The sequence below is a fragment of the Acinonyx jubatus genome, chromosome B2, assembly GCF_027475565.1.
Source record: "Acinonyx jubatus isolate Ajub_Pintada_27869175 chromosome B2, VMU_Ajub_asm_v1.0, whole genome shotgun sequence".
NCBI classification, from domain to species: domain Eukaryota; kingdom Metazoa; phylum Chordata; class Mammalia; order Carnivora; family Felidae; genus Acinonyx; species Acinonyx jubatus.
This window is the reverse complement of record NC_069385.1, coordinates 11,260,240-11,287,289: the sequence shown is the minus strand read 5'-3', so window position 1 is coordinate 11,287,289 and position 27,050 is coordinate 11,260,240. Positions and strand designations below refer to the sequence as shown.

At 41.6% G+C, this 27,050-nt stretch overlaps 1 long non-coding RNA gene across 3 annotated transcripts in view; it reads right to left on the bottom strand.

Annotated features, from left to right (window-relative positions):
- Window positions 1-27,050, bottom strand: part of LOC113598613 (uncharacterized) — a 283,338-nt gene that overhangs the window by 209,347 nt on the left and 46,941 nt on the right. The window contains exon 1 of one of the 3 annotated variants that reach the window (XR_008298252.1): window positions 11,179-13,184. The exons of the other annotated variants lie outside the window; for them this stretch is intronic. This is a non-coding gene — a long non-coding RNA (uncharacterized LOC113598613). Of the gene's footprint in view, window positions 1-11,178; window positions 13,185-27,050 lie in introns of those variants that run through there. 3 annotated transcript variants of the gene reach the window in all.

Genomic DNA, 27,050 nt, shown 5'->3' with positions numbered 1-27,050 from the left:
CGTAATAGTACCCTGAAATATATCAAGTCTTGTCATCTTATCCGGAAAAGAAAGAAATTTACCACTATATGAATTACTGAATTACAGTTTGTGTATACGGAGCAAACTCCTGAATTGGCTTACCGACCCCTTCCGGAAACTATCCCTCTCCCTCCCATGCCAACTCTGTCGTTTTCACACAGTCAGTGTGATCCCACACCCTCAGCTTCTTAGTCCAATTGGTCAACTGCCCCAAGCTGAGCCCACAGCATTTTTTCTACAGGAGTTAAGGCCAAAACTGAGGCAGAGAGACTAATCTCTCTTTGGTGGCTGGGCCCAAGATAAGGTGCTTGGAAACCGTGACCTGCCATGTTTTCAGCCATGTGGGCCATGGGGACGCACCCCCCACCCCACCCCAGCAAGGAGAGAGAAGACAGAAATAGAAAGGCAGGGAGGCACCAGGCAACAGACTAAGAGCATCCCGAAGGCTCAAGACTCCTGTCCCCGTTTTCCTTAGATAAGCCATGTTCTTCTCCTTGGGTCCCAAAAGTCGGTCAAAACCTTTCAAATAAATCCCCATTTTGTTTATGGTAGTTTGAGTTCACTTTCTGTCATTGGCCACCGAAGATTCCTAAGTGACACAGTGTGGGGCACTGACCCCACCCCGGAGCCAGCCAGCTGCCTTGCAGGACTACACCGGTGAAATTATTCAACCTCATGCAATCCTACAAAGAGCTTGTTGGCCCGCATAAAAGAAAGAAATGTAAGGAAATGAGGTCTCACAACCATGCTACTTATTTCAGAGTCTCCTTGTGTTTCCTTTTTCTTTCTTGATGTCCTGTTCACAACAGAGGAAAGTCCCTCATGCTAGGCAACAGTCCAAATCATGGACTTCTGTAGGCCACAGGGAGAGAAACTCAGAAGGGCCAAGAGAGTTGTGTCTGCTTATTTTGGTTGCTTTGAGTCAAGCAGCAAAGGGATTTTCCAGTCGAACAGTCCCCTGAGCACGGCAGGAATGTTTCATGATCCTGTCACGCTTCCCTCTTCCCATTCACAGCCCAGGCCAGTCATCCGGTAAATACCTGAGAAGGTTGCCTTTGTATACGCTTCCTGGTTAAATCAAAACAGCTTCCAAAATGTAGACATGGGAAAACTGGATGAACCCCTCAGTCCTAAATTCAGTCTGATTCACAAACAATGGCTAAATATAGAAAGACTCTACCCATTTGAGGCCAACAAAGAGTGTCCAGAATCTGCTCTTGGAACCTCAGTATCATGTGGGAGCCACTGATGTTCCAGCCCAGAGGGAGGGGACTTTGCCTCCAGAGTGGCCATCGCTAAGCAGCATCAACCCAATGATCATCAGCCTTGGGACCACCATGATACTCCTTGCAATTTTCTTGAGGATATTCCAGAAAGGAAAGCCACAGGGCTTAGATTTTAAGTAACTAGAACAGATGTATAGTGTAAATTCCTTAGGGTCAGGATCCCTATTGGGTTTAGTGTTTTTCCCCTCTAGTATCTGCTATATCAGGACCAGATAAATCATATGTAGGGCCCACTTCCAAATGAAAACACAGGGCTGCTGGTTCAAAAATTAAGAATTGCAAGAGCATGACAGCAGAGCAATAAACCAAGTGCTGGGCCCTGTGTGATCATCCAGGTTGCTCACAAGCTGTAGCCAGTCTTGTCCATAGCACCCTGGTCATGATTTGTGCAGCATAAATGCTTATTAGTGAATCAATAAATTGAATAACCAGGACCAGAATTAGAAGGGCGGGGGCAAGACACCTCTGCTTCAAGCAAACAACCCACCCTTTCTCTTTCATGCTTCTGCTGGGAACTCTGATAAGAAAGGGTTCCACTGTAGAAGTTTGAGAAACACTGCTCCGTAGAAGCATCTTTGTAGGATTTAGAGCACAGTGTCACTGATAACCAGGTCCTCACTAAATCAATTCAGGTATGGAGTGAATAGACAAAACCATCAAGACAAGATCAGAGGAAAGGAAAAACAAAAACGCCACCAGTGTGTGAAATTTAAATCTCTTCTAGAACGTGCTGTCTCCTTATAAATAATCTACAAGTTCCCGGGCTGCCCTGCCCATCCCCTACGGTAGACCACCCCTTATCAATGTTATTTTTTTATCTCTCCCCATTTGTTCACATCTGCATATTTACCCATGGTCTCGGTTCCTATTTATTAGTCCATCACATCAAAGTATCTGCTATTGGATCACCTTCTGAAAACGTTAGAAGAAAGCGATCGGTCTTTAAGGAAGGTGTTAAACACTGGTAGGATGCTTGCAATAACCTTGGTCTGCTCTTTGAAAGCAAAGAATGGGGATGCTTACCAAGCATTTTCTGAGAAATGAGTGTAAATTGCAGGAAACAGTGTGTAAATTAAAGGAACTGCCTAATATAATTAGCCACACAGGAAATGTAATGGGTCTGGAAAACAAAAGTGTAATTTATGAGGAAATATCAATTGGAATAATGTAAATAATGGGTCTTTCACTGCGGTTCCTATTGCTTGTGGAACTAAGGTAGTCATTAGGCAAGGAAGCGCTTATCAAATTCTAAAAAGGTTCTCTAAAGCTATGACTTTAGAATGTCATATTACCTTCAAGAAAGATCCTTAATTAATGGTGGGGCTGTTGTAAGATGTATAATGGGCCCAGCTGAGTTTCCCCATTCTTCCCACTGTGCTGACTACACCCATAAAATATGGCCTAGCTCTTGGCCAGGATCTTTGGGAAAGCTTTTTGTAGTGGGCCTTTCATTTGATGGTGAACTGCTCCACTTTTGGCTCACATTTCTTACAATATTTCCCTCGGAGGTGGGCAGACACTGACAACATTGATTCTTTTAATATCATCCACCTGAATTACAATTATTACTGGGGTTCTTGATGCCTCTCCATGAATCAGTTTAGCCTCTAGGAAAAAAAATAGACACTAAGTTCAGTGGCTCACTGCATAAATGGAAACATAGCCCAAACCTCTAAATAATGATCAAGCACGGGGTGCCTGGGTGGCTCAGTCAGTTGAGTGACCAACTTTGACTCGGGTCCTGATCTCATGGGTTCGGGGGTTCGAGCACTACCTGGGGCTTTGCGCTGATAGCATGGAGCCTGCTTCAGATTCATTCTCTTCCCCTCTCTTTCTCTCTTTTTCTCTCTCTCTCAAAAATGAATACACTCTTTCTTTTAATTTAAATAATAGTCAACCATATAAGCTTTAACTGAAGCTCATGCAACAAAGACCTTTTCTAGGTAAAAAAACAAAATGTAACTTGCATATTTTTAGTGTATTTTTCCCCGTTGTTACCCTGATTGCCATAAATCTACCTTTATAGTAGAGCGACTGGCTGCCATAACCCAGAAAATAATGGTGATGAAATGCAAGGCCTCTCAATATCGGTACCTCTGAAGTTCTTTATGTCCGGATTCCAAAGGACAGGGAATTGGACAAATCATGAAATACAGCAGGAGACAACATGAGCAACAGGTGTATCTTACACCTCTACTTTTGTTCCATCTGTTGGCCCTTGGACTAATAAATCTGCTAATTCAGCGATAGCCACTGCCTGACCCTCCTGCATTCTGTTACTCTTGTGTCTGCCTGGTGTGGAGATCTCAGTCCTCACACTCCCAGACTCGTGCGGTGCCTGCCTCCAGGGGGCTCTCCCACCATGGCTCCAGCCCACCAGCCCAAAGTGTCTGCAGAGGACATCTCCTGCTCCATATAGGGCTTTCCTCTGTGCCCCCACCTCCACAGGGCAGCCTGAAGGGCTCAGGAAGAATAATTCTGCCTCCTCCAATGCCATCACTCTAAACTCCTAAAACAAGCACTGTTTCATACTGAACAACTCAAAAAAAGACAATGGAAAAGTACATTCTAGAATGTTTTTCTATTCTTCAGCCAACAAATGGTCAAAGGTTAGAAATTCAGTTCACCAGAACTTTCTAGTCTCATCCATGGGTCTTTTATGACCCTGTTAAGGAGGGGTGATGGGCTTCTTGGTATTAACAGTGGCTCTAAAGGTAGAGGTAGTGACATTTATTTCTACACAAAGAAAGAAAAAAAATAGCCTCTTCCTTATTCTTATTTCTGGCCATCACAGATATCCTTCTTTATAATTACTTGGGCTATTGCTATTGTAGCCATCATTTTCACTATTTACTATTATGGGTATTTAGAGGCTCATAAAAATGTGAGCTTCCTCAATGCTTAAACAGCACGAGAGATAAATCAGAGGCACAGAGCATTGGCTGACACTGGATGAAACCTGACTGGGAACAGCTGGATTGCTCTCTTGACTAAATATTTACAAAAGGCATGATTATATCACTGAGCGACACTGTGCGAATATAACAATTTATCAATCATCTTGTTTAACAGCAATCCCCACAGGAAGGGCTACATTCCCACTTAACAATAAGAATCTACTGGATGCTAATTAATTTACTTCTTTTCACTTAAGGTTATTTCAGACACGTATGCCCTTGTGCTTTTGTAACAGCACATTTTACACGGAGACCAAGTAAATGTTTTATAGGCCAAAAAAAAATAATAAAAGGGAGGGTCAATGTTAACTCTAAATCTTGGCTCACAGTCCATCTTCTGGGGTTAGAATAGAGAAACGCGGACATGTTAAGGCGTATTCTAGGGATCCGGCTGCAGATGTTACTGCTAATTCTAGAGAATATGAGAAAAATGAAAGGACAAAGGCTGGTTTCCTCTTGAATTTGAATAAGGAAATGTTAACCAGTTGTTGTTTACCACACAAGCGGTCATGGGGAGGCAGGTCCATCGTTAGCATTCAGAGCACAATTCTGTCCAGTGACAAGCGTTAGTAGAAGGAAGAAGAGCATGGTTCCTGTCCTTGGGTGCCCTTCAGCCTCAGGGGAACAACTGGTGGGCTCAGCCCAAGTTGTATAATATCACACGGAACACAGATGTAAAGTCCTGCAAAACCAGTTAGTAGAGGAATTCTGGGAGGATGGCTGTGGTGTCAATGGCACAGTTTTGGACCTTCCAGAATTGTGACATAAAACAGAGCATGTAGATGGCACAACTGAAACACATGGACCACCTCTGTGACAAAAGTAGGCAACAAGATTTCTTTACAAGTCCCAAAATATAAGTGGATATTGCTAAAGTACTTAATGCCCCAATACCTGAGCATTACTGGCAACTGTGAGGTAGGATCCAAGGGAAGGATTTAGAGCAAGCCTGTGAGCAGGAGAAGAAAAACAAAACAAAACAAAACAAAAATGAAAACAAAAACGAAAGTGAAAACAAAAATAACCGACAGGTATATCCGGGAAAGTGTGGTGGGCAAATCTGAGAAGAGCAGCTGAATCTGTGACTAGAAGGTTGAAGATTCTCCAGCCATCTGGTCCCTCTGAACCCTCCAAACCGACTAGCAAACTAACAAAGGCTCCTTCCAGGAAGGGGCCCCATGAGGAGACAGTCAGGAATGTAACCAAAACTGAGCAGGATAGGGATGATAGAGGCAAAGAAAAGATAAGATACAGAGAAAAGTGGGACAGGGATGAAGGGAAGAGAACTGTGAAATCTCAGGAAGCAAGCTGTCACTGTGTTTTTAACATTATATAAAAACACCATAAGAGGGAGCTCCACAAAGTAAGCAAAACTCTATGAACTCAGCCTCCATCTAAAAATTCAGGAGAACTAAATTCGCATTAAAATGAGGAATAAAAAATATATATAGGTCAGTTCCCATACAAAGTGACTATCAAAAAATAAAATATGTATCAGAACAACATCACTATAAACAACAAAAACATCCCAGAAAGACATATTAAACACACACACACACACACACACACACACACACACACACACACACAAAACCTTGCAATATACTCTTTCAAAACAAACTAAAGGCTTTAAGAAAATGATATGAGACAGGAAAGAGCAACGAATTAGAATTAGAAAAACTCAGAAATGTAGGGACAAAACTTAAGAAAAACTTACACATAAAATAATCACTAGAAGACTAAATTATAAGGAACACAACAGCAAATAAAGGTAATAACATAGTGACTTCAGACAGTAAAAAGGAAGGAATTTAAAAAAATAAACGTGTAAAAAGATTTTAATAGGATCAAGAGAAAATGACAAACATTGGAGATAAGCAAAGAAAATCTAACATATCGGTATAGTAGTCCCTGAAAAAGAAAACCGAATCAAGGGAGCAGAACAAATCGTAAAAATTATAACTAAAAAAAAAACAAAAACAAAAACAAAAAAAGCAAAACTTTTCTCAAATTAAAAGAAAAAAAGTGTCAGACCACATATTGAAAGAGCTCTTTGAATTCTTGTATCCTTGAGACTACCCCAGAATGATCAACACCAACATGTATTCTAAAAAAACCACTGGACTTTAAAGAAAAAAGAAAAAAAATCATTTGGACATTGGATAAAAAGAACTTGTGATTTATAAAAGAATGAAAGTGGGTTTTCAGTAGACTATTAAATACCAACTCTTGTTCCTTAAAGAAAATAAGGAAATATATTTCAGATACTCAGGGAAAGAAAATATGAGCTCAAAATTTTATACCCAGCACACCTGGCCTTCAGGTAAAAAGTGCTCAAACTCTTGTTAACATGCAAAACTCAGAGAGCTTTGTTTCCATGAGCCTATCCTAAGGAATCCATTATTTCTAATGAATTCAGACAGACAAAATGACTAGAAGGGCATCAACAAAAAGAATTGTGATGAGTATTAAATACATAGTTAATTGTAGAACTAAGGCTAAAAAAATTAAAAGGGAGAGATTATAACATGTAATAGCTAAATGATATGGTAGTATGGATATAGCACAATCATTTTTAAAATGGGAGAGGAGTGAAGATAGCATATTTCCTATAAACTGGAAGAAATTTATAAGTCTCTGCATTCAGAGACCTGAGAAAACTCAGGATTGATTCCTTTGAAAAATTATAGGTGCTCTTCCATTCTTTCATTAGGAAGAATACAATGTCTGCCTGCTTTTTTTGTTCTTTTTAATAAAAACTTTATTTAATATTTCTACTGGGGCACCTGGGTGACTCAGTCAGTTAAGCATCCAACTTCAACTCAGGTCATGATCTCATGGCTTATGAGTTCCAGCCCTGTGTTGGGCTTTGTGCTGACAGCTCAGAGCCTGGAGCCTGCTTCAGATTCTGTTTCCGTCTCTCTCTGCCCCTCTCCCACTTGTGTTCTGTACCTCTCTCTCAAAAATAAATAAACATTAAAAAAATACTTTAACTACTTTTAATAATTTTACTTATTTTTATTAATCAAAATTGGTGATATACTGGGGTGCCTGGGTGGCTCAGTCGGTTAGCATCTGACTTAAGCCCAGGTCATGATTTCATAGCTCATGAGTTCGAGGCCTGTGTCAGGCTCTGTGCTGACAGCTCAGAGCCTGGAGCCCGCTTTGAGTTCTGTGTCCCTGTCTCTCTCTGCCCCTCCCCTGCTTGTGCTCTTGTGCTCTCTCTCTCTCTCTCTCAAAAATAAATAAACATTTAAAAAATTTTTTAATTTAAAAAAAATTGGTGACATACTATTAGCATTGCTACTCCTATACTTTGTGTGTGGGTGATATGAGATTAAGCAAACAAGTAATTATGGGATCTTCGAATTCCCTAATTCTGTGTCCTTCTTGACATAAAAGAAAGAAGATACAGATACAATGTACATCCTGCTTAAGTAAAAATCCCATAGTACTAAATTTGAATTGGAGGTATCAGTGGTATTTTATTTTTAATCATGAGGTATTTTATTTTTAAATGTGCATATGCTTGTGTTTATTTCCTAGATCTATCCACTGGAAAAGCCTAGGGAAAAAAATGAGCAATCCAGTAACAATGAGTATTGTGAGTTCCTAGATGGTAGCCTTGAAATGTCATTTCCCATCATTTAAAAAGTGGAAGGGGAGGGGTGCCTGAAACCAATGTAATATCATCAGTCAACTATACTTCAGTTAGAAAAAAACATTAAAAAATAAAATAAAAATGAAAAGATGGGGGGAGGGCTTCTTGGGGCAGTGGGTGGGACAAGAAATGTAAGGATAAGAAGATAAGTCTAGTATATCCTAACATACCAGATATCAAGAATACATTCAAGGCCTGTTTGAGCTTTAGTAAGAATTAAAATTGCAATGGATTGAAATTTAACATACATATTTAAATCCACACTTTTAGAATAATTTTTTAAGTGGTCACTTTCTGAAGATGGCAGAGAACCAATGCATAATCTCAAAAACTGGGTAAATAAAAGGACAAAATCAAGAACTTATACTGTCTTCTCTGTCTGAATGATACCTCTGGGTAACCAATAGTAGTTGGAATGGGGGGAGTTACACTATAAAATTATTCCAGCTAATATATAAAAATAAAATGGTAGAATTAGAACACCACCATTCGGCAAGCACTATAAATTTATGGATCTAGGCATTGAAGATGAGCAGTTGCTAACATCAAAAAAAAGTGAAAAGCGGGCATTGTGTTCCTCCTGATGAAAATCACAAGGTCACCAATAGTCTTGTCGAAGAGAGCAAACCAGAGTCTCAACCAGCCTCCGTATTCAGCTGCCAACATGCAGAGAACACACAGGATAGAAACACATGTCAAAACGTCCCGTGCATCTACAAGCACCAAACCTTAACTCTGGGAAATTCAAATGGCCAAGTTCCTTAACATATAAGTTTTAAAGAAAATACAAGGATATAGGGCAATCTATAATTACAAAATTAAAAATATATATGTCAAATAAATGCTGTCTCGGATGCATAGTTGAATGGCAAAACCATTTTAAAATGCAAGGAAGTGACTATTGTAAAGAAGTCAGGGTAGGGGCGCCTGTGTGGCTCAGTCTGTTGAGCCTCTGACTCTTGATTTCAGCTCAGGTCACGATCTCATGGTTTGCGAGATCAGGCTCCACATCAGGCTCTGCACCAACAGCATGGAGCCTGCTTGAGATTCTCTCTCTCCCTCTCTCTCTCTCTCCCTCTCTCTCTCTCTCCCAAAATAAAAATAAACATTAAAAAAAAGAAGAAGAAGCAGAAGAAGTCAGCGTAGTGGCTGCCTTGGGAGGGAGTGGACAGTGAAAGAGATAAGGCACATAGAGGCCCCTCAGGGTGTCTGGCAAAGCTCTATTTCTTGACTTGCAAGGCATTTACAAGGGTGTTTGTTCACTTCAAAAAATTCCACTAGGCTACATATTTGTTGTATGTGGTTTTCTCTATCTGTGTTCTGTTTTGCAATGACCAAGGTTAAAAGACGACAATAATCCCAGAAAAAAAGGTATAAACACTATTATTATGTAGAGAATGTGGACCTTTGAATCAGACAGGTCTAGATGTAGGTCCTACTTTGCCACAAATAAAATTGTGGGATCTCTGACCTCTCTGGGCCTCAATTTCTGCTTTCAAAAGGTAACGACAGAACCTAAAAGTTCCAGCTATCTAATAAGTATTCAATAAATACTAGTTTTATCATTTTTTTCTCTTTCCTCTCTCTCCCTCCTTGTTGAGTGTCTGTTGAAATGATCGGCAGGGCTGAAACCATGTAGGATTAGTTAGTGAAAACTTCAGGAGGATCCGTGGAGGAATCCAGAGCGGAATTTTTTTTTTCCACTGAAAGAGATGGGATATCCACCAGAGAACGCGAGCGGCAATCCAGGTGGGAGGGGAGGGAATACAGAAAAGGGCAGTTGGGTTATACGAAAGGGAAGTCGGAAAGGAGGTTTGCCTGATGAGGTGACAAGAATGGAGGTCACCCACCTAACTACCCACAGAGGACGGGCGGTAACAGATGAGTGAAGCAGACTCTTTGCCGATAAAAGCAGCACAGGGTCAGCAAGAAATCACAACTGACCTTCAGACTCAGCCTGAAACAAGAGGGCATGGGTGGGTGCTGTACACGGAATGCGGGTACCTGCCCCCAAATTCATATGTTCAAACCCTAACCCCTCTTCATGTGATGGTATTAGGGGGTGGGACCTTTGGGAGGTGGTCAGGGTTGGATGGTTCACAAGGGTGGAGCCCCTATGAATGGGATTAGCGCCCTTCTCAGAATCACAGAGAGCTTACTTCCTCTCTGCTCTTTTCCGGGTGAGGCTGCAACAGGAAGTCAGGGGTCTGCAACCCGCAAGTGGGCTCTCACCAGACCCTGACCACGCTGGCTCCCTGGTCTCAGATTTCCAGCCCCCAGAACGGCGATAAGTAAGTTTCTGTGGTTGATAAGCCACGTATTTTGTTTCAGCAGCCAGAACTAAGACAGTGGGGATTTTAAGACTTTCTAAACTCAGGTTTAAGCATGGTTTCTTTTTTTTTAATTTTTTTTTAATGGTTATTTATTTTTGAGACAGGGAGAGACAGAGCATGAACAGGGGAGGGTCAGAGAGAGGGAGACACAGAATATGAAGCAGGCTCCAGGCTCTGAGCTGTCAGCACAGAGCCCGACACGGGGCTCGAACTCACGGACCGCGAGATCATGACCTGAGCCGAAGTCGGCCGCCTAACCGACTGAGCCACCCAGGCGCCCCAAGCATGGTTTCTTAAAAGCCTGTGGACTACCAGAATATACACACTGTAAGTACATTAGTCCTTCGAAGCTAGGGAAAACAACAGGACACGCCCACATTAGAACCGTGTTGCATACCCCGGGATCACTTTTGACGCTGAGGTCTTCTTTCACAGAGCATTGGCACGTTAAGGAGAAGCCTGTACACCCACAGCCAACAACAGGAGAGACATAGCATAAATATACCAAGATCCTAAAACCCCCAAACTACAAGTGGCAATGTTTACTGGAAAATAAATATGGGTCCATGCAGCAATACTTGGTCACATTTACACTACTGCGGGCCTAATGAATGCTTTTCTTCACTGGGCTTTCTTTTCAGAAGTTTATTTATTTCCTATAACACCCATCCAAGTAATTCCTATATCCTATGAATAATCAACACATAAGCTTGTACTTAGAGTGAGAATAAAGGAATTGACATGGAAAGGTGGCCTGTTAGATACCAGTGGTGAGACAAAATCCAACCCAAGTGATGCAACAACTGGAAAAAAGTCAGATCTGTCCAATTAACTCAACTAGTTATACATAATACTAACACCGCACTCCGCATAGCTCTCACTGTGCATCAGGCACTGTGCTAAGTACTTCCTTGCATTACCTCCTTCACGCACACTTCTCTGAGGTACAAACGATTATAGGCCAGAGGCGAACTGAATTCAGAGGTTGTGTAGCTTGGCCGAGATCATGCCATTAGATTCCAACCTATGTCCTCTGCGACCAAAGCCCGATTCTCTGTACTCTCTCACATAGCTGTCGAGGAAACCTGCCTCGTGTTAACTCAGGTTGTTGTTCTGGTTCTCCTTCTGTTGTTCTCAGGTTCTGTTCTGGAACTTTGCTTCCAAGCGTTCTGGGTTAAAGGGTGCCATCTGGATGTTCTTACGGCAGAAGCATCTGAATCTGAGGGGACCCAGCGAACCACCCTAAATCCGGCTGAGACGCTGAGACATCCCCCAGGCCACCGCCTGTACCACTAACCACAGGGAGGGAAGGAGCACAGAGAAGCTGTGACCAGAACTGGGAGCTGGGCGCAAACCCCATCCAGCTATAGCACATACTAGCTATGATACGGACAAATGGCTTCACCTCCCTGATTCTGTCCTCTTATGGGTAAAATAGGAGTCTGAAATATCTCACCGCACAATGGTCTTTGGGAAGATTGAATGAGATAATGCGCGTGCGACAGCCTACAAATGCTCAGAGTTCATCTTCCCCCATCCTACGTCCCCACCAGCATGTACTTCACCCTCATGTACACACAACGTCCGGCCCCCACTGGCGTGTTGTCTGAGCGTGAGGCCACCGTGATGTTTGGTTTGGTTGTGCTCCTTGTGAAGCATCCACGTGTCGCCCCAGGTGGAACATACCTGAGAATACGTGTCCCCACAGCATCTTCCAAAGTGGCCCAAAATGGCCAGCAGAATCCATCCTGGAAAGATTCTCACTCCCCAAATAAGTCCCAGGCATAAGAAGACACAGACTGTTACAGACAGACTTCTGCAAATGCCGTCTGGAGAGTGTGCCTTTGAACAAGAAAACCGAGCTAATTCAAAAAGGGTCTCCTGCCTCCTACAGTAGAACGGAAAAGAGAAACCTCGGCCACTCAGACATTTCTCTTGGCTTCCTGCCTGCCTGGGCTGGGGGACAGAGGCATTCAGGAGAGCCAAGCATTTCTTTGTTCTGCGCGGGGCCCCCAGCTGAGGAGAAGCCACATGTGAGGCTGAGAAGGGGCGTAAACCACCCGGTCCTGGGTCCTGGGTCCTGCCCAGGGTGTGCCTGGCACACAGACCCGGTGATTGGCTCTCAAAGACCACGTGTTCTCGAACTGCGTTTGACCATCGCAGGGAAAGAAAGGGGGATGTTAAGTGCTGTTTCAGGTGTCTGCTGTTCTACTAAAAGCCTTTGCAGGAGGTTATTAACTTCAAAGGAAAACTCCATTTATCCTCACTCCTTTCCCCTTGAACCTCAGACAGGCCCACACTGGAACTGTCTACGTCACGGAGAGCCCCTGGAGGGCGGCCAAGGCCCCGGCTCCCACCCCCAGGTGCCAAGTGACTTTTAAACCCATCCTAGAAACAGACAGGGGTTCCCCCCCCCCCCGCCCGAGGCATATGAGTTCTCTGGGTAAAAATACAATTATTTCTCATCTTCTTATAGGTAAAGATCTGGAGCAAAAGAAACAGAACTTAATAAACTATTCTCCTAATATTTTAGCTTCTCGGGTCTTTAAATGACCAAACTCCATCTTGGTGACAAGATGCTGAACCCCGATAAAACTTCCTCTCAAACTCTTAGTGCTTATAACCAATAAAGGATATTTTTTAAACAGTTAAACAATAATGCATTATAATTCTTAACCTGATTTCACTGAGGAAAGGGTATATGTTCATCATTTCCCTGTCTCTCTATTTGTGTGTGTGCATAAATTTAAAGGATGTTCCTTAAAAATAACAGATCTATCACAGTACTGGTTTGGAGTCTTTTTTCCCTTTAAAGGGCTGTTCAGTCTTGGCCGATCCCGATTTCACTTCGAAGCAACGTGATGCCAGAGTGTCTGTCTCGTCCCTCCTAACTCCTCAGCAGCTGTGACCTAGATCCACCGATCTCTCTCTCCCTCTTTCCCTCTCTCCTCCCTCCCCCCTCCCCCTTCCCTCTCCCTGTCTCCCCATTTTCACCTATTCCCAAATCTCCCCCAGATGTTCTTGAACTTAACTGTTTCTCATAGACAACACCTCAGAACGGCCTTGGCTGCATTGCTAATGCTCTGCCACCTTCCCCAAAGCCAGTTTGGAACTCACTCCCCACAAGGCGGTCACTAGGTGGTACCAGTCCCATTGTTCCACGGAGCTGGCAGAAAGCCAGTGGGCTACGCCCCAGGGCTCACGTCCTTATAGGCCCTTCTGAAGAATGTGGATTTTAGAGGGTGGTGGTGTGGGGCATGTTGCACCTTACAGAGGTCCCAAAGAATTGGCCGAGAGATAAACCCGGGAAGGGTGCCACTGTGACAAGGCTGAGGGCTCGAGGAGTCCCGCCAGGGGGGTGAGTCCTCTGACCCCAGTGGCTGTGCCACTGGAGAGAAGGAGCCCGACCCCAGTTCCCTCAAGAGTCCCTCTGTTGCCCTCCCAGGACTTCCTGGTGTGTGTGGAAGGAAGTGCATCCCAGACCCTGGAGCTCCTGCCCCCGGTGGGGCTTTCCTGAACCACTCCTGTGCTCTTCCCCGGCAGGATGCTGTGCACCTGCTGGTCGCACACAGGTGCTTTGGGCATTTTTTTGTATCTACATCTCCCTCTCCAACCCGGACACGCCATCCTGCCACCTTCCCATTACCAGCATTTTTTCCAGTTATGCCAAAAGGAAAGGATACTTTGAAGCCTGCGTGGCCGGGAATGGTCAGCTTCCGCCAGCAAGCCCCTCGGAGGAGCCCTGGCGTGTCCCATGTAGACCGTTAGACATCTCTGGGACTCCAGCCGCGGAGGCCACTTGTACAGATTCTTCAAAACAAGCCAACAAGATGCTGAATTACAGCGAAAGCCACCCCATCTCTCTGCTCCTTGACATCGCTACACTATATATATTAATGAAGTGTGTCCAATTGAAAATTCAAAACCAAATATATTCGTTAACAGTCTAAAAATAGATTCTTCCCTCCATGATTTTAAAGCCTTTAGGCTCTCTTTCCAGTGTTGATTATCTTGGTTTTGCTACAACCAAGATATAAACATGAGATATAAAAACAAGAAAAATAATCTTTTAAGGTTAATAGCTTTGAACAATTAGTATAAATAATCACACTTTGATATTTTCTGCAATATTAATTTTGAAACTGAGCATACTATTTTGCTGAGCCAGACACGAAGCTGACTAGGAATTACTTTTCATCCTCATTTCGTCCAAGGAATTGAATCTGTAACATTAATCGTGTTACTTACCGTCTTAGACCAACAGTCCCATAGCCATTGTGCCGCCATCGGCACAGACCTGTCAACGGTCTCCTCTACATGAAACCAAGGAGCCCAGTTATGTTTTACCATCTGACCAATAGCCTGCCCTCCCTTAAACTCCAAATATGCAGAAGATACCCAACAAGAATTTCTTAGGCACGTGAGTAACATAGAACAATGTTTTAGGTACTTTAAGAAACAATGCCACCCGGATGTTTTTAGCCCCAGAGCCTAACACAGTGCCTGGCCCATAGTAGGAGTTTAATACTTAACTGTGAATGTCCAATTAGACATAGGCAGCATCTATATGGACAAGTAGTCGGGACATTTAGTCACTCCCGCTCCCCTCAGCTGGGTTAACGCGGTGCCAGAGACAGGACTTTCCTTTCCAGTATCCTCGGGGGCCAGTATGAAGCAAACGGACTCAAGTGTTGATCTTGTTCATGGAACCACGACTAAAACCCCCTTCTGAGGACCAAAGCCCAGTATTCTGCGGTTGCGGGAGCCACTTTGAGGAATCGTCTCCAACGCCTGAAGATAGGTGATGCCCCTTGACAAAGCTGAGATGGGGGGAATTGAGGGACCACCCTGCACCCTGGAGAGAGAGGACATGGGCAGTTAAGCACCCCAGTGTCCACGGGAGCCAGCTGAAGCCTGACAAGTTGTAGAGAGAGGGAAAGCGGTAGTTCTCATATGTTCTAAATGCGGTGATAACAAGACTTAACACTTAGACAACCGTCCTTAATGATGGCTGAAGAAATGACTCAGGGCTGCCGAGCCGACTCCAATCCAAAAGTGAATCTACTAGAAAGAAACTTTCTCAATTCTGTGTTTTCTTTAAAAGTTTGAGGCTTCTTTTATAGTTCACTAATTTTAATTGAAGTCATAATTATTTGGTTTTGATCCCACTGGCAGCTAGAATAAAAAAAGTAATTTCTGAGACTAAAATGAGGGAAAAAATTCTTTTGAGGTAACCTACTATAATCCTTTTTATTTTGGAGATACAAATGTAATCTCAGTCAGTAGCGCGAAAAATAATGTTTCTAAATTCCAATACACTAAAAATATATTCATGTTAAATAATTGAAGTAATATAGTTTAGTTATTATTATAGACACTTTAATCTATTCCACATTTGGTCTCTCAACCACCCATATTTTAGCCCTATAGTCCTGTTTTCTGTAGAGTGATGTAAATAATGAAGGAATGAAATCCTTAATGCATTTTTAATGCAGTATAACCATTTTCTGTAATTGGATTAGGATTACAACTCTCAAACTACTGCTAACACGTGAGGTACAAGTCAAATTAAAAAGAAAAAGAAGGAAAAGGATGAGGAAGAACACCTTTACTGGTGAGAAATATCGTTTATAAAGTGGCTTTTGCACAGGAAAAAAAAAAGGTGGTATTATTTTCAAACCTAAAAAGTAATTTCTGGAATAAATTTTACCACTGAATTTAGAAAGTTTCTAAACACTTGCATCTTTAAAGCATCTTTAAAGGTATTACCAATACCTACAAAATTAGTCACACTCCCTCATCTTTAATCTCTGGAAGATGAGGGAATCCTACAACCTCAGAAGGAATTAAAACCTGGCCAGATGGGTTTACCCGGCCATGCAAGGATGGCTTACTATTAGGGACTCCATGATGTTGATACATCATATCAAAGATCACATTAAAAATATTTTTAATTTACAAAAATTTTTAAGAGATCACCTAGGAAAAACTTCACTAAGTACAGTCAATGCCAAAAGCCATTTGGTAAGATCCTGCCTGTGTCTTATTAGGAAAAAAAAAAAAAGGAAAGAAAGGAGGGAGGGAGAGAAGGATGGGGGCACGGTGGGGGGAGACAGGGAGGAAGGGAGAAGGAGGAATAGTGGAAGGACATATAGCCACTCTAATAAAGACTGGTTGTCTCACATCATCAGCCATCATTTAACTGCAAAATACTAGATGAGCCCAGATAAGAACATCTGCTACCACGGTAACTACTTAACAGCCTGCTGTAAATTCGAATTAACCAATATGACATAAAACAAATAATATATAATATAATAGATAATATAATATAATTTTGTATAACATAATACGTAACGTTATAGATAATGTTTTTGTATAAGAGTAGATGACATTAATAAATAATTAACAAATTACAGTGATATATGATTACACATCTAAAAATACCAAGAGATGCTTATGTAGACTCTGAAAATAGCAACACTCAAGAGCTGTTAATATAACAGCTCTTATTGTATATTGATAAATATACAATCAATAGCTTGTGTGCATAATAGCAATAAACAGAGCCTCTAAAGGAAAAGGAAAATCATTCACAGAAAAATCCAAGAAATAATCGTGACAACAGATGTGTAGTGTTTGTGTGAAGGAAATTCAAACCTTCCCTGGTAAACATAAAAGAAGAATTGAATGAGTAGCAGGTCACTACAACAGAAAGAGGGAGAGAAGAGGAAGGAAGGAAAGAAAATCAGGGGAAAGGGTGGGGAGAGATGAGAAAACAGAAGTCACAAATGTCATTAAACTCAAACAGAAAGGCAATGAAAAAAATGTATAAGTAAGTAGTTATAACCATGTAAAACTTTTCACAAAATATTTTCAGCATAATTTTTAAACTGAAAAAAAAAATGTCAATCAACCAACCAGGAAAAAAATCTCCCACAAGTTTAATAGACAAAAGTTGCAAACCTCTTATAAGTCAGTAGGAAAAATACTAATGCATTCCTTTTTTAGATGCAAAGGAAATGAACAGCAAGTCATAGAATGAAAATTCAAACTTCAGTGAGATTGAAGGATATAAAATCAATAGACAAAAATCCGTTCCATTTGTATACACCAATAATGAGCTATCAGAAAGAGAAATTTACAAAACAATCATATTTACACGGGCATCAAAAAGAATAAGATACCTAGGAATAAATTTAACCAAGGAGATGAAACACCTGTGCACTGAAAACTGAAAGACGATGACAAGAGAAGTTGAAGAAGACACAAATAAATGGAAAGATATTCTGTGCTCACGGGCTGGAAGAATTAATATTGTTAAAACGTCCATACTACCCAAAGCAATATACAGATTCGGTGCAATCCCTGTCAAAATTCCAACGGCATTTTTCACAGGAATAGAACACATACTCCTAACAGTTATATGGAACCACAAAAGATCTGAAACAGCCTAAGCAATCTTGAGAAAGAGGAGTAAAGCTGGTGGCATCATGCTTTCTGATTTCAAAATATGTTACAAAGCTATAGTAATTTAAACAATACAGTATTGTGGTAAAAACAGGTATATAAATTAATGAAATAGAATGGGAAGCCCCAAAACAAACCCATGAACAGATGGTCATTTGATTTGCAACAAAGGAGCCAAGACTATACAAGGAGTAAAGGACAGTCTCTTCAATAAATGGTGCTGGCAAAACCGGACAGCTGCACGCAAAGGAACGAAACTAGACCACTCTCTTATACCACACATAAAAATGAACTCAAAATGGGTTGAAACTTGAAACGTAAGACCTGAAACTACAAAACTTCTAGAAGAAAGCATAAGTGGTGAACTCCTTGACATAAGCATTGAGTTTTTAGATTTGACACCAAAAACAAAAGCAACGAGAGTAAAAATCAAGCAGGTCGACATCAAACTAAAAACCTCCTGCACAGTGAAGGAAACCATCAGCAAAATGAAAAGGCAACCTACTGAATTGGAAAAATATTTGCAAGTCATATATCTGATAAAGGGTTAATATCTAAAATATATAAAGAACACATACAATTCATTAGCAAAAAACAAACAATTTTTTAAGTGGGCAGAAGATCTGAACTGACATTTTTCAACAGGTACATGAAAAGATGCTCAACATTATTCGTCGGGGAAATGCAACCTAAAACCACAAGGAGATATCACTTCAGATCTGTGAGAATGGCTGCTATCAAAAACACAAAAAAATAAGATTTGGCAGGGATGTGGAGAAAAGGGAACACTTGTGCACTGTTAGTAGGAATGTAAATTGGGGCAGCCACTGTGGAAAACAGTATAGATGTGCCTCAAAAAATTAAAACCAGGGGCCTCTGGGTGGCTCAGTCGGTTAAGCGTCTGACTTTGGCTCAGGTCATGATCTCACGGTTCATGGGTTCGAGCCCCACATGGGTCTCTCTGCAGTCAGCACAGAGCCACTTCAGATCCTCTGTCTCCCTCTTTCTCTCTACCTTTCTCTCTCTCTCTCTCTCTCTCTCAAAAAGAAATAAACGTTGAAAAAAATTAAAAACAGAACTACCATATGATACAGCAATTCCATTTCTGGGTATTTAATCAAAGAAAGCAAAACCATAACTCAAAATATATCGGCACCCCTACGTTCATAGCAGGATTATTAACAATAACCAAGACACGGAAACAACCTAAGTGGCCATCAGTGGATGCGTGGATAAAGAAGATGTGGAATAGACACATACCTACATACATACACACCTACACACACAATGGAATATTGTCATAAAAAAGAAGGAAATCTTGCCATCTGCAACATGGATGGATCTTAAAAGCACTATGCTAAGTGGAATAAGCCAGACATGAAAGACAAACACCGTATGACCTCACTTATACGTGAAATCTAAAGAACAAAACAAAATAAAAAAAACAAGCTCATGAACATAGAGAATAGACTAATGGTTACTGGGGGGGCAGGGGAGAAGGGGGGGAAAATGGGTGAAGGGGGTCGAAAAGTCCAAACTTCCAGTTACAAAATAAATAAGTCATGACGACATAATGTACAGCATGGCAACCATAGTTAATAACAGTATATTGCATATTTGAAAGTTACCAAGAGTAAATCTTAAAATTTCTCATCACGAGAAAAAAAAAATTCTGTAACTATGTATGGTGACAGATGTTAACCAGACTTATTGTGGTTGTCATTTCACAGTGTATACAGATATAGAATCATTATGTTGTATGCCTGAAACTAATATAACGTTGTGCATCAATTATACCTTAAAAAAATTAAAATTAATTTTTTTTAAATAGGGGAAGCCAGGCAGACAACACATTTACCAAGTGGTCAGAGTTAGTGTCGCAAGTAATGGGATAAATCAACATTGCATGGAAAAAAAAAAAGTTCAAATTTCCAAAAACTATACTCATTAGTGATCAATGAGCATGCAAAAAATTTTCAAACTGTGTGCCACTTTACCCTATCAGGCTGGCAAAAAGTAATTAATTGTGAAATAAAACAATAATTTTAAATGCCGGGTAGTGCGCATGCCATAAAACAGACATTCTCATACACCGTTGAAAAGAATGTAACGGATACAAACTTTCCAAATAGCAACTTGGAAATATGCATGGAAAGTTTTTGCCCAGTAGTTACACTTCTGCAAATTTACCCTAAGAAAATAATCGCAGATATAGACAGAGATTTATGTATAGGAGTGTTAATTATGCATTATTTATAATGGTGGAAAATTGGGCCCAGTCTAAACAGAGAAGAGTTAAATGTATTATGGCACATATTGATGATATAATGGAATATAAGTAATATAATAGAGCCGTTAAAACTCCTTCATGAGACTATATAACGGATCGCTGAAAATATGTTACACAGTGTATGGAACGCAATTTTGTAAGCAGACGAAATACACAGACACACAAACACACTAAGTGGAAAGAAATGACTAAAAGGTAAACAACAGCTATTTCTGAGTAGTTGGATCATGGGTGACTTTCACTTTCTCCCCAATAGTTCGCCATATTTCCTAAATTTTCTGAAATAAATATATGTTACGTTGAAAACACTACCATGAGTTAATAACCAATCAGTGCTTACCCTGTGCCAAGGGCTATTCAAAATCTCTAGTATGTATTATGTCATTTAATTCTCTCAGTAAATCTGCGAGCTAGATAATGATTGTTATTCTTCTCATTTTACCAATTCAAACTCTAAGGCCCAGGAGGGGCGCCTGGGTGGCTCAGTCGGTTAAGCGTCTGACTTCAGCTCAGGTCATGATCTCGTAGTCAGTGAGTTTGAGCCCCACATCAGGCTCCGCTCTGTGCTGACAGCTCACAGCCTGGAACCTGCCTCGGATTCTGTTGTCTCCCTCTCTCTCTGCCCCTCCCCCACTCAAGCTCTGTCTCTCTGTGTCTCTCAAAAATGAATAAACGTTAAAAAAAAAAAAATTCGAAGGCCCGGGAAGGGTTAGTAACTTACCCAAGGTCATGCAGTAGTAATTGGTGTGGCCAGTAAGCTGTAAGTGACGTAGGCAAACCCGGGCCCTGTGATTGCCAAATGTACACATTTAACCATCAGTCATATCAGAGATTACCAAACTTTCTGGTATTGGATCCTTTTACGCTATTGAAACCCCCAAAGGAATGTTGTTTATGCAGATTATGGCTATTGATATATGTAATAATACCATTCATAATGTTTAAAGCTGAGGAATGCTTAGTTCATCTAAAAATAACAATGAAAACCCATTACATGTTAATACAAATAATACACTTTTATTAAAACAACTCTATTTCCAAAACCAAAAAAAAAAAATTGTAGTGAGAAAAATGGTATTATTTTATCTTTCTGAAAATCTTTTCATGTCGAGGTTAACAGAAAAGAACTATATACCTATATATCTGCTTTTGTGCTTAATTTATTTCAGTGCTACATGTCATGTAGCCTTTGGAAAACTCCACTGTCAATTCATGAGAGAATGAGAGTGAAAATGGCAAATAACATCTTAGTTTTATTGTGATAATGATCTGGACTTTGTGGACCCCTTGGAAAGAGTCCCAGGGAAACCCAATCCTCTACACTGAGGTTTTTTGGGGTTTATTTTTAAGTTTATTTTATTTACTTTGAGAGAGAGAGAGCATGTACACAAGCAGGAGAGGGGGAGAGAGAGGGAGAGGGAGAGAGAGATCCCAAGAGAGAATCCCAGCATAGAGCCTGACACAGGGCTCAATCTCAGGAACTATGAGATCATGACCTTACATGAAATCAAGAGTCAGGTGCTTAACCAACTGAGCCACTCAGTTTAAGAAAGAAAGAAAAAAAGGAGGGAAAGGGGGAAGAGGAGATGGAAAAGAAGAAGGACGAGGAAAAAGAAGAAAGAAGGAGGGAGGAGGAGGAGAAAGAGAAGAAGGAGGAGAAGAAGAAGGGGGGAGGGAGAGGAGGAGGAGGAGAAATTGACTAGCACTTACTCTGCACCAAGCACTCGTCACTTCAGGTTCTCAAAGGGCACCAGCACAACAGTGGAGGGATAGAGGAGGGAGGGGGACTTTGCTCCCGCCTTCATTAACCCACAGCAAAATCACCTTCTAAGATGCCAGTCACTGCCAATCCACTGGCTGAGCTGCAACCAAAATTTGGATCCAACTAGAGTTCTGGAACTCTGTTGACCTTGGACACATCGGATCAAGAAAGACAGAGACAGGAAACGGGGCATGCCCTGTAGAGACACCAGCTCCAAGGAGCCCACCCTGCTGTAGACAAGGAGAGGAAATCCATGTAAGAAGCCAGATCACTGCGTCATAAGTAACTTCCAATAAGTCCCCGGCTCATCCATTCATTCAACCGACGTTTATTTACCAGTCACTAGTTACAGTGTCCTGCTTGATGCTAAGGCTACAAAGGGGACAGGAAAACGGTCTCTTACTCATTGCCTGGTTCTTAGTGTTAAACACCTTCCACATGATAGGTGCTCAATAAATGCAGATGACAGATGGACGGGTGGCCATATGTCTGGATGGATGGAGAAATGGCCCCGTAACTGCCCTTAAGCAGCTCATAGTCTATTCAAGGAGATAGACATAAACGAAGAATCACAATGCCTTGCAGCCAGGACCCTGAAGACTCTGAGAGAAGGCAAATAGAGGGAAGTACAGGAAGGTGGGCTCACTTCCGGGGGGGAGAAGGAGTACTGGCAGGAGCCAGGTCATGGTTGGAAGCCAGGTCCTGGCAGGATATGCAGGTACGTGGGTCATGACGAGAGTCCAGCCCCTAGATCTGGGCGTGACATCATGGCGTGGTTACAGGACCAGCCCAGAGGCCCAGTTACCAGAACTTGGTAGAAGACTGAGGAATCACGAGCAGTAAATTCAACTTGATCTGATGGTGAGTTTTATCTGGATGCCTGAATCGGGCTCTTCACAGGCCCTCGGCATGGTTTCCCAAGTCAAGGACAGGGTTCAGCCCGCAAGGGACTGCCACATGGCCACGGCAACAAGGGAAGAAGGCTAGTGAACAGCGACCTGACAGAGACTTTCTTCTCCCACCCAGCCACCCGCCTCCCTCTGGACTAACATTTAACCACTGTTGGCATTAATGTCGAGCCATTGTTACTGTTACAGTAAATGAAACAGGTGCCCGCACACCCAGAGCCTAGCACACAGTTGACACGCCGTTACATTTTAGTCGACATCATTCATGCCCATGACAGCACTTTCCAGACACTGTAGACATACACTAAAACATTTCCTGTACTTCAAATTCCACAAGCAACCAAGGCTATAAATCTTCTTGGAGTTGGGGTATAAATAGGATGAGAAAATGTTTGATGCTATGTGGGAAGAAGCAACATAATATTCTCAGCCTAAAAATAGATGGATTTGTTGTGACCATGTGTTTTTTTTTGTTGTTGTTGTTGTGTTTTGTAGAATCAGTACTCTTGCATTTCTAGGTATGGGAAAGTATTTGCAAACTGTAAATAAAAGCCAATGGGCTCAAATGCTTACCGTTATGGCACTTTCACACCAACCTTCCCAAGGTACCTCACTTAGAAACTAGAGCAGGTCAAGGGTTCACGAATGCGGTGCATTAAGTTAACTTATTTTGAACCACCACCAAAAGCAGAAACTCCCCAGCCCACTGAGGCCAAGGAAGAAAGAGACTGAAGCCATCTGAACTCCGTAAATAACTCGTGGGGTTTTGCTCCCATGTGTGTGGATAGACAGTGGCGTTATGCTGTTACATTCCAGAAACTTCTCTGGTTTGCCGTACCAGGAGAAGCACACAAGATGTTTATTTAATGGATTCACTATGATGGTAATAGGAGTTGTATTTTCAGTGCTTATAATACAGAAGATCAGTTAAAACTATGGCAAATAAATGAATTAAATAAGACTGGAGGTCAACCGAGGCAAGGAAAAACAAATGCCCCAGGCCAATCTGGTTTCTCAGATCTGAGGGCTTTATTGAACTCCATCAGGATACCTACCAAACACAAAATACGTACTGTTAAAAATTTCTAAAGAGAGAGATTAAGGTCCCATTGACTGAGAACAAGGCAATAGAGATCGAAAAATGCCCCAAGTAATAGTCATGGGCAAAACATCTTGAACTTCATTCCTGAACTCTGTTTCTTTATAAAGAAAGCCAATTCCCAGGGTATGTCTCAAAGAGAACTGGCACCAGCTAGAAGGGCTTAAGGGAGAACCTGGGATCTCTGACGGCAGGGAGGGAAGGAAGAAGAAAGACAAGAGGGAATTCTTTTCTATGCAAAATTTGAAAATCAAAGAGATTTTTTTTTCCTTTAGGGTGACCTTTGTCAGTTCTCTTTCCCAAGATAAATTTCATCACTGCTAATCTCATAAACTAATATCAAAATTAAATATGGCATACTGCTTCATATAACATTTCTGTCTATGTGGCTACTCTCAAGACTGTATATTTACGTAAGGAACTCTCACTGGGAGTCTCAACTGCACCAGATCTAACAGCCCAAATAAAGGAGATTACTGCTATTTACATACGACTTAATCACACTTACAGACTGCCTATCCTTTAAGTACAACTCACTTTAGGCAGATGGGCGTCAAATAAGCCGTCAGCTCCAAGATCCAAGTAAGATGCTTTCCATTAACTAAAGCTGTAGCACAGTAAACAATACCTTGGGAACCTCAAAGAGAGAGAGAGAGAGAGAGAGAGAGAGAGAGAAAGAGAGAGAGAGAATACATCTTCCAAAGGGCCGCATTTATGGGAAGTAGGAGCATAATTTAGGCACTAGAAACATTTGGCTCAAGATAATTAAAGGAGAAAATGGGCTTGCAAAATAGATTTGACTCAGGTCTGCCTCCCGACTTGGACATGCTGTATCAGACCTAATTGAAATTGTGGGATATTTAAGGAAAAAGCTTCCTAAAAGGCACAGAAAACCACAGTAGATTTCAAAGGATTTAAGTGTTTTCCTCTATATAGAACTCCCTGGCTTATCTACTAAATTTGTAACAGTGAAACCAATTCGTGGAGGACTGAATTTTGGAATAGAGGTGGCAAACAAAGTAAGACAAAGTGGCCTTTCCAAGTAGCAGGAAGAACCTAGCCAAAAAACAAAAAATAGAATTAAACAAAGGCAAAGGGAAGCAAAAGGGAGGCCACACGGATAGAGGACAGATGAAATTATTCTCTCCAATACAACGTGAGACATTGTGCTTCTGTCAAAATTCACAGAACTGCACAACACAAAGAGGGAACCCCAATCAAACTGTGGACTTGACTAATAAAAATGTACCCATATCGGTTCGTGGATTGTAGCAAGATAACAAGAGGCAACATACAGGGGGGCTCGGGGCTCTCTACTCGATTTTTCTACAAACCAAAAACTGCTCTAAAAATAAAGGTAAGACGGAAGTCAATTTAAGTTAGACGCCAAGAAATAATCCAGATAGGAAAGAAAAAACAGTGCAAAATTCTGTTGCTGGGGTATTAAAGGTCAACGCAAGCCACAAAGATTAGCAGTTGGGTGCCCCGTGCATTGTATGTAACGTTCTCCAGGCTGGTTCACTGCCCCAGGGATGCAAATCTTCAGAACCAGGAGCGGTGCTGTTTTGCTGTGCACCTTTCATAGGGCAATGATAATCGTCAATGAGCTCACCTCAGAAGAAAGGAAGAAAAACTCTGCCTCCCTAAGATATTTGGAAGAGTTGCAGACTTAATACCTACCTTCCTTTGGCCCAGACACCGATACTTATATTAAGAGACAAAAAACGAAATAAGGAACATGCCTGTTTACTGGTGAAGTTGAAGACCAAATTTTGCCACATCCCCCAAATTTAAAAGGCAGCAATTTATTTTTTTTTAACGTTTATTTTTGAGACAGAGAGAGACAGAGCATGAACAGGGGAGGGTCAGAGAGAGGGAGACACAGAGTCTGAAACAGGCTCTGAGCTGTCAGCACAGAGCCCGACGCGGGGCTTGAACTCACAGACCGCGAGATCATGACCTGAGCCGAAGCCGGCCGCTCAACCGACTGAGCCACCCAGGTGCCCCTAAAAGGCAGCAATTTAAAAGGCTGGCACTTGCCTACTGGTTTTCTGATTTTCTTACACGCTATCTAGGCTAGGCCATCATCATTGTCAATACATCACCAGGGCACCTGGGTGGCTGTCAGTTAAGCCTCCAACTCTGGCTCAGGTCATGATTTCAGGGTTCACGAGTTCGAGTCGTTTGTGGGTTCGAGACCCGCATCCGGCTCTGTGCTGACAGCTCAGAGCCGGGAGCCCGCTTTGGATTCTGTGTCTCCTCTCTCTCTGTCCCTCCCCCGCTCACACTCTGTCTCTTTCTCAAAAAATAAATAAGTAAACATTTTTTAAAAAGTTTGAATATACACTTTGGCCCAAATGACCTAATTCTGTAAGGCATTTTTAGAATATCTATGGTAAATACATGGCTTAAGGCAATGTCTCCTTTATTTCCATTTAATTTTTCTCCTAATTTTACTGCAGAACTTATTGTAAAACCTAGATAGCAAGTTTCTTCTATTTATTAATAATGATAGCTAAATTTTTTAAAAAAATTTTAAGCACAGTTGATAAAGTGTCACATTAGTTTCAGGTGTGCAACACAGTGATTCAACAAGTTTATACATTGTGCTACACTCACAGCACGTATAGCTACCATCCGTCACCATACATTGTTATCCCAATATCCTTGACTATATTCTCTGTGCCGTGCCTTTTATCCCCATGACTTATTCATTCCATCACTGGAAGCCTACATCTCCCTCCCTACTTCACCCATTTTTCCCACTGTCCCACCCTCTTCGCCTCTGGCAACCATCAGTTTGTTCTCTGTATTTACAGGTCTGATTCTGCTTTTTGTTTATTATTCACTATGGTTTTTTAGATTCCACAAATGAGTGACATCATATGGTGTGTGTCTTTCTCAGTCTGACTTATTTCATTTAGCATCCTACCCTCCAGGTCCTATCCATGTGGTCACAAATGGCACAATCTCATCTTTTTTACAGCTAAATAATATTCCAGTGGGGTGTGGGTGTGTGAGTGTGTGTGTGTGTGTGTGTGTGTGTGTGTGTATTACAGGTTCCTTATCCACCTGTCTATCAATGGACACTTAGCTCAACACCAAAAAAACAAGCAATCCAATTTAAAAATGGGCAGAGGGCCTGAATAGATATATTTCCAAAGAAGACATCCAGATGACCCAATACACACATGAAGAGATGCTCAGCATCACTCATCATCAGGGACATGCAAATCAAAGCCACAATGAGTTACCACTTTGCA